Source organism: Adiantum capillus-veneris, chromosome 9 (assembly GCF_014529385.1).
Source record: "Adiantum capillus-veneris isolate H3 chromosome 9, ASM1452938v2, whole genome shotgun sequence".
Classification (NCBI taxonomy): Eukaryota; Viridiplantae; Streptophyta; class Polypodiopsida; order Polypodiales; family Pteridaceae; genus Adiantum; species Adiantum capillus-veneris.
The window spans coordinates 102500745-102509681 of record NC_140939.1 but is presented as its reverse complement, the minus strand read 5'-3'; the positions used below and the strand labels follow the sequence as shown (position 1 = coordinate 102509681).

The window sequence follows — 8937 nt, the reverse complement described above, 5'->3', positions numbered from 1 at the left end:
TAATTTTTACTAAAATTAGTTGTGTAATGTTACAATTGACCTACACTTTGCACTTAATTTGATACACTTGGAATGAAATTGATGGTCAAATTTTGACTAATGAACTTTGTGTGTATCAAAATAATGCTTAGTTCTTATCAAAAATTCATTTGTGTGCATAAAAATCATTGTGTATGTAATGCACCAAAGAGGGAAAAAACTGTCAACAAATTCAAGTGTGTGCACCTAATCTTGAGTGTGTGCATGCATATAAAGTGATGGAATTGATGGTATATGAGTATGCAATCATGTAAGTGATGTATAATTTAAGCTAATTCAATCATTGGATAAGCCTAAATGGCAAAAAATTGGGCAAAGATTGAGTGAGTGTGCCTATCCAAGACCACTTGATTTTCTATGATTGATGGTCAATTGGGGCACCAAAATGATTTTTGATTGTGAAATGTTCATAAAAAGTGTGTGCAATCATTGGGTGTAAGCCTAAATTCATTGCCAATTGAGCCAAATTTGAATTTTTGTGCTCAATTTTGAGTGTGTGCATTGCTTGACTGGGTAAAACTGGTGCTAAACTTTTAAAAATTAAGCATGCATGCATTCAATTATGCTTGTTCAAGTGTGAAATTTGAGCATTGTAATGTGCAATTGATGGATTATGTGCATAGGTTTTTGGCCTAAATTTGGGTGTGTGTGCCAATTAATGGCATGTGCAATCCAATGGGTGAATGAATAATTTGGTATTTTTATCAATTATGATGATGAATTGGCCAATTACTTGATATGTGTGTCACAATATTGGCTCAAATGATTGAGATATATCACTCAATCAAAGCTCAATTGTGAAGAAATTTTGTATTGCCATGCTAATGATTGGTCAATGTGATGAACATGGCAATGTCGCATTCATTTTTGTGTGTAATTGTGACTAAAGTTTACTCATGACGAGCCATGCAAATCCCAAATGACAACACTAATTGGGTTTGAGTGATTGTGGACATGGGATATGAGTAACTCACAAGTTTCAATGATTACAAATTGGGTTTGGAATGGCCAAGGACAATTAGGTCACTCATCTTGTGAGCTTGCAATATTCAATTGATGAATTGGTGCATGAATGCTTTCAACTCATAGTATGTGTCAAATGATATTTTGGAGTAATATTAGGAACAAATTGATGAGAAATTTCAATATTTTGATGAAAATGTGGCTTAAATTCTCATTGGGTTGTTCATTGCCTGAGGTGTGTGCATATAAAACTTGCGCTTACAAAATTGAAATTGGATCAAGAGGATTGGGAGATTGAAATGGATTTGGACTATTTTTCTATCTAGTGTGTTTGCACTATCAAAATTTATGTGAATATGGATTTCAATCACTCATTTGAAGTCAAAAAAGGATCAATTGCACGTTGCTAAGGAGACTTTTGTCGAATAGAGAGATTAGGACATGGTGTGTGCGATAATTCAGCTAGTACCACCAATTGATTGTGAATTGATTCAAACATAGCATGAAATTGATTTCAATATTTTTTGCGCACGAGATGTTCAACGAGTGTTTTCAAACTACAAAATAACAAAATTCCATTTGTTGATAGACCATCAACTCACGGCCAATGGCCATAATACCTCTTGTTCTTGTGACAGTGGGAATCACCCCTTAGTTCAAAAAAGAAAAGAGAGTATAAATATTGTTATAATTTTTTTAAAGAAAGAAATATTCCTTCAATTGCAGCCGCTCGAGCCCCATATTGGCTTCTTTTGATGCGTTTTGACTTTTCACACACCCGAGCCTCAAACGGCGCTGCCACACACACACCTTTTTCGTAAAACACACACACGCACGCACTCTCTCTCTGGCTCATTTAATCTCTTGATTCTCGTTGTCCCTGGATTCCCACTCCCTTTGGCCCACTTGCTTTGGCGAACTGCAAAACACAACCTGTTACTCGCCACATGTAGACAAACACACATACACACACACACACACACACACACACACGCTCGTGGCCCATGTGTGGCTGCCATGATTAGCGTCCGCTCGCCGCTCAACCCAACACACACACACACAGTCTTTATTAAAAAATGCCAAATTGGCCATTTCTTGTTTCCACAAATCCACTTACCGCCTTGAATATGGCAGCCACAGGCCACATTCGGTGTCGTAGATCTAGCTTGTCATGACCCCACCCACACCTTGCCTTGCATAGGTACCCGACACCCATGACAAGCCAATGCGACACGAAGGGGCGGGAGTCTGCTCTCTATTCTCATCCAAAATGGAAGCAACTACTGCACAGACACAAGAAGTTTTGGAAAAATTCTCACAATAATTCCCACATTGTGACTTACCTCAACATCATGAGCTTCTTGTGAGAGAAGGGAACTCACTTAAAGAGAGAGTGAGAGAGAGAGGCTATTAAGCCAGATGACACGCAGAGGGAGAGAGCCAAGAAGCGATGGCTAGAAGCGTATGTTGTATTGATCCGAGGAGGTGCAATTATATACAGATGAGGAGGTAGTTACAAGTTACGTGCATTGGGATGCAAACCGTTGTGCTGACTCAGGTGATGACTGTGTGATGACATGGATTATTAATCGTCCAACACGCCCCCGTAAGACATGTCGTCATACAAAGGGCATGCATGTGTAAAGTGTGAGATTCAATCTACATGCTTTGGGTAGATACAATATGGTTATGCAATTATACAATATGCTTATGCAATTATGCAATTTCCTGATAGCATCTCGGTGTGACTACCAAGGTCTTTAACCTGGATCAAGATTCTCCTTCATTAGATTGTTGAGGTCCCACTTCTTGTGAATCAATGAAGCTAGAATACCACGAAAGTCAGCTTTGAAATCAGCATGAAGAGTTTTAGTTCTTGAAACTTGAACACCATCATATCGCCCCCGCAAGTGAAAGAAGTAGACTGCTTCATGGTTGCTGATTTTGTGCCCCCGTTGATAGAAGAGAATGGTTATGTATATCAGCTGAGCGGAAAGGTATTCAGCCCTCTGTAGTTTGTCGAGGAGTGGAATTGGAGGCTCCGACAGGGTAATGTGGGGGTTGGAGGGAATCGGTAGCTGATGATGAGGATGGGTGTGCACTCGAAGGAGAGGTATGAAATGAGCCTTGGCATGCTGACGAGGAGGGACTCCACCACCAGTATCAAATGGAGCATAGACGAGTGTGAGAACAACAGGTATGCACGAAATCTCGGCCACAGCAGGCTCATCTGAAGGTGTGAGCCTGCAACTCCTTCTTCAGCATGAATTGCCGCAGGGTGGTCTTCGATGGCATGGTCTTCATCTGCAGCGATGGTTTTGTGGACATCACCACCGGGATCAAAGGGGTTAGAAGAGACAACTCTTAGCAAGGGAAAGTTTGCTGTATCATGGAGCTGAGAATTCGTTTGAGGGAAAGGCTCACTTGGCAAAGGCTGGATTAGAGTAGCCAATTGGATGGGAGGTGGATACATCATGAGCGGATGGCTCAAGTTGTTGGAGATAGCACTGAATTTGGGTGAGCATTTGCAAGCTTGATGCATCGGGGTTCTGCATGAAGCGGAAGAGGTAGCTGGCAGCAAGGTACATGTCCGGTTGCTTACGGGAGACAAGGTAGAGAACGTTGATTGTGTGATCATTAGTCCTACCTGGATCATCGTGCTTGCGAGGGTTGATGGCACTCAAAGGTTTTGAGTTGGAGCTGCATTTTTGAAAGCATCCTTTGCAGTAAACGCATAAGGATGGAGCATGGCAGGGATCTTGAGCGATCTTGGCCCTCACAACAAAGGGTGGCACATATCGGGCCTGAGTTACACAGGCTAAACTGAAATTGCCGAATGCTTGAAGATCGAGAGTAGAAGTTGCTATGCAGCTGCAACTCGGAGGTCCACCATTCCTACGGGGATGGACGCCAAAAGTGGCCATCATCAACACCTTCAACAGTGGCGTTCAGAGTGGGCAAATCCCGGCCCCGAAAGGATGGAGGCATGCCTGGCCACATTGGTGCAGTAATGTCACAAGTAGTTAAATGTGTCGTCGTGATCGCATCAGCAACAGAAGCACTAGCAGGCGTGTCTGCAGCGTGAGAAGGCCGTTCATGGGTTTGGCCTGCAGCTTGTTGGGTTGCGCCAGGGAAGGTGTTGGTGGTGCCAACAATCAGGTCGCATGGTGGGTTGGCTATGCCTGCAAGGGACTGGGCAGGGTGGATAGCTTGGACCAAGGCAGTAACGAGGGCAGCAAGGTTATGGTTGGCTTGTTGGACACTGCCTTCAAAACAGGCCATGTTGGGGCAGGTTATACCACATGAGTAGGGTGGTTTGCATGATGGGCATCGATGATTGCGCCGTCGCCATGAGCACCACCAGTAAGGGGCTGAACAGGAGCACACAAGGGCTCGTCAAGGGTGGGGTTGTCCATGCAGCCACATATTGAGGAACTCACCAGGGAGGAGGCTCTACAGAGGACTCGACTGGCTATCTGCAGGGCCACGTCCAGGAGAACCAGGATGAAGTTCTTTGCCCATATAAGCAGCAGGAGCAGCGCAGGAGGTATGGGATAGCGCCTCGCAAGAGGAATAGTGGCGGACTCATGGGTGGATTTTGCATCAGCAATAAGCGGTTGTGTGGTTGCCTGAACCGGGTAGCCTTGGAAGATGGAAGAAGGAGAGGGCTTCGCCATGAAAGCAGAGAGAGGCAGGGTATGATCAACAGCAGTGGGGCCTTTGGGTTGTCTGTTGGGGTGCCTTGTGACACTGGAGGCTCCACAACTCTGGCATGCTGACTCGCAGAAAGGGTGGCGAGGTTCTGTGCCCATAGCTGCAGGAGAAGCTCAAGAGACTGCATGGTGGGGCTTCCACAGAGGAGGAAGGATCTTCTGGTGCGATGATACCATGTGAGAGAAGGGAACTCACTTAAAGAGAGAGTGAGAGAGAGAGACTGTTAAGCCAGATGACACGCAGAGGGAGAGAGCCAAGAAGCGATGGCTAGAAGTGTATGTTGTATTGATCCGAGGAGGTGGAGTTATATACACTTGAGGAGGTAGTTACAAGTCACGTGCATTGGGATGCGAACCGTTGTGCTGACTCAGGTGATGACCGTGTGATGACATGGATTATTAATTGTCCAACACTTCTGTGAGGGAGGCACCGCATACCTAGCTAGGTACGATTGGGGGCAGAGGACCACCGGCCTGGTGGGGGGGGGCCAGTGGTCCCCTGCCCCCAATCGTACCTAGTTAGGTATGCGGTGCCTCTCGAACAGAAGCTCATGATGTTATTCATTGTATGAAAAACACTGGAAAGACTCCGTTTTCCTACATGAGAAAATTTCTAAAACTTCTTGTGAGATCAACAACACCCTTTGGAGTCCCGAGTCCCAAATCCTAATGACAGCATGCTGCGCGAGCTGACCTACCTGCGCGTGTTGATTATTGACATCACCCAGCGTGCTCGTGGCCACCTTGCTAGCCAGAATGGGAGAGAGCCATGGTGATGGGGCTTGAGGGATGATCGAAACGGCAGAGTGCGCTTGGCCAGCTGCTGCAGACATACTTGGCCCAAGGCCTTCATTCGACCTGCTCACCCCCGTCCCTCGTGCAAGAGCAGCCTTCTCCGGCCTTCACGACCCACTTGTCCTGTAGCACATCCCCCACCCCACACCTCATACACACACACACACCCTTTACCCACCCACTCCGCTTCTCCCTCTGCGTCATTCTCTCTGAATGGGCTACAGCCACGATTCAGTGTTTAAAAAAAAAAAAAAAGCAAACAAAAAGGAGTACTTTGGAGATTTTTCCCACCCTCGCACCGATTCGGATTTAAAAAAAAAAAAAACTAGACTCTTATCAAGGGAAGACCCCCCACCCTTGTTCGGTCAATCATTTGAGGGGAACGGTCTTGAGCTTATCAATATGGCAACAATAATCAGACTGTGCAATATGTTAGCTTGAGGATTGGTTTAAACGGTGGATTTTCATTGCTAACCATTCAAAAGGGTTCACAATAAATTCATTTGGTTTTTATTGCACACAAGGAGTTGATTTTTGTCATGCTAACATCGATCTACCTCTGGTGCAATATTAAAAACTGAAAAAACTCATTATGATGATAGCCTCTTTTGTCATGGAGAGAATGAGAAACTTCTTTCATATGCATTCATTGGCCTATGATGGGGATTTGGGTTTTGAATAATCACTTCAGAGAGATTTGAAACTTCATTTCATCATCTTCTTTTCTCTTTGCTATAAGAACATTTGCTCCTATAAGAGAAAGGTGTGGGCATGGATAGTGGGGCGGGGTGATGGTTGTGTGAGTATTTGGCTTATGCATGATGTAGTGATTGGCTTTATTGAAAAATTATCTTTGCACTAAAAGGAAAGTTATTTTTTGGAAAGCATATGAACACCGAGAGCTACCATTGCTGATGCTTTAATACTTGGGTGACATTGTGCATTTTGGGCTTGGCATTGATTGTACATTTTTAGTGCTTGATCTGAATACGTAAGACCTTGTATGCACTAAAGCTGAGATTCCCTGAATGGCCAAAATAGAGCACAACACCTTTTGGGCTTGTGATTCAGCATGCTTTTAGTACTTGTGCTGAATTTCCAAATGTTTCAGAGCACTAACTATTTGAGCTTTTTTGAAGGGATGTGGCAAGGTTGAACTTTCATTGATCCAAGAAGGGGTCATCATTTCAAAATATTGCAAAACTTGGGTATTTAGAGCCATTCCAATTCTTTGGATTAAAATTTGTATACATGCTAGCTCATAGCTTGGTCTAGAATGCAAATGTTTTCATTTGAGCTAGTTGTTTATCCAACTTTTTTAGAGCTATTGAGAGCCGTTTACTTTCATTCCATTGTAGAAAATTTGGCTATTGAGAGCCGTTTACTTTCATTCCATTAAAAGTTGAAGTCATGTCTATCTCATAGATTGCTCTAAAAAATGTAAAATTTCATGTGAGCTAGTTGCTCCATTAAAAGTTGAAGTCATCTCTAGCTCATAGATTGCTCTAAAAAATGTAAAATTTCATGTGAGCTAGTTGTTAGCCAACTTTTTGGGAGCCTTAAAAATGTAAAATATGGCTTCAAGAGCCAATTCATTTCATCAAAGTTGTATTATTTTTAGCTCTTGGCTTGTTTTAAATTCCATATTTCAAGTGAGCTAACACTTAGTCAGCTTTGAATCATGCATGAGAGATTGTCAAAATTGTAAAATGTGCTTAGGTAGAAGCATTTTATCTCTCATTATTGCTATGTAGGCATAAATTTTATATCAAAGAGCATCATGTGATTAACCAAAGGCATTTTTTTCCCTTTGGTTTTTTCCCTTTGGCAAGTTTGGGTATACAAGACCCTAGCTTTAGGTTTTCATTAATGTTTTTGTGCGTTTTTGTGTGGCTTTCAATAAAATACTTTGGAGCTTGTGTTTACACAAGTAGCTTCGAATCAACTTCTTTTGCAAATAGATCAAGAGACTTCTTAAAAGGGGATGCTTGCTCAAGGATTCACAAAGAGCATGAATAGGTTTTTCTCTTCATTTTCTTGTTTGGCTTAAGTGAGGTTTTGCTTCTAAGCTATGGTTCTTTCATGTTCAAAAGCTAGACATCCTAAAGTTTCAACACTTTGCTTTGTGAAAATTAACTCATCAAAAAATTAGATTCTATGTGTGCTAATCTGGCCTTGACCTTAGGTTAATGTAGGTTCATTTTTCATTAGTCCTAGACTCTTCGTGATAGTCAATATAATACTCCATTCATTTTGAACATGACCTAGGGCTATGATAAGGCTTTAGTCCTTTAGTTCAATTGACATTAGCATCTCATATTGGAAGAAATAAAAAAGTGCTAAAAATGTAACAATGAAGAAAATAAGTGTCAAGAAAAAGTAGCAAAAATGCTACTAGATACATGAACAAAAAAATTATATGTTATGTTGTGTCTTAGTGATGCCTAGCACCTTATTGGCACTTGGCAGGGAAGGGGAATCACCATGGCTCGCTTGGTCAAGGCCATAAACCGATGCCCTGGGCTTAGGGGGTTAGCCGTCTCCTTGGTAGGCTAGTAGGATTTTGAAACACCTTCTTGAGGATTCAAGGAGCCAAGAGTCGCACCTAGACTTTCTTTGGGCTGGTAGCCTTGTATTGTGTCTTCCTTTTTGAAATAAATGACAAAAACAAACTTTCATGAGCTACAAAAAGCTATGACAATGTACTAATAGATTAAGAGATTTTTTATAACCCATAAACATGATAGACTTGAATGATTTATTAACATTGGTCACATAGTTTTTAGGCTAGTAGGTTTATGACCTTGCATTAGCCTAGGGTCTTACATTAGGAAGATAATGGGGTCTAGGAGGGCCGAGGGAGGGCCTCTTTATTTGGAAGTTTAAGGAATTCAAACCTTTAGTTTTAAGAAAGTAATAAAAGGACAACTTTTGAATTCAAATAGGCAAAACGGCTAGTTTATTTGAATTCAAATTTCCGCCCAAAATGAAATTTAAAATCTAGCGGGTAAAACCATATTATGTAGCATATCTATGGAAAGAGATCAATGCATAGATTGCGGATCTGTGATCTCCTCTCAAATCGAAGATCATATGTGGGAGTTATGGAAGGCTGAAAATCATAAAATTGTCCACCTCCTTTTTGGGAGGAAAAGTGCATCCTTTAACCACTCTTAGACATCTCTTACACACCCACCATTCTTGCATACATGGCCTATACCTATTCGTCAAAATGTTAATCTCCTCCATAAGCTCATGGCAAATAAAGAGGCCCTCCTACACCCCATCCTCTTCCTAATGACCGATTGCTGGTGTTTCATGTATAAAACTGAAATTTCAAGTGGTTCAATCTTCATGATAGTTTGAGTGCTTTTTTGCTTTATGTTGTTTAGTTTTTTGATTATGAGTCACCCATCTTTTAGATGCA

The 8937-nt window shown here is 42.1% G+C and overlaps 1 pseudogene; it reads right to left on the bottom strand.

The window, feature by feature from the left end:
- Positions 1-2453: 2453 nt before the first annotated feature.
- On the bottom strand, positions 2454-4971 carry LOC147450911 (uncharacterized; annotated as a pseudogene).
- Between the last annotated feature and the right edge of the window lie 3966 nt (positions 4972-8937).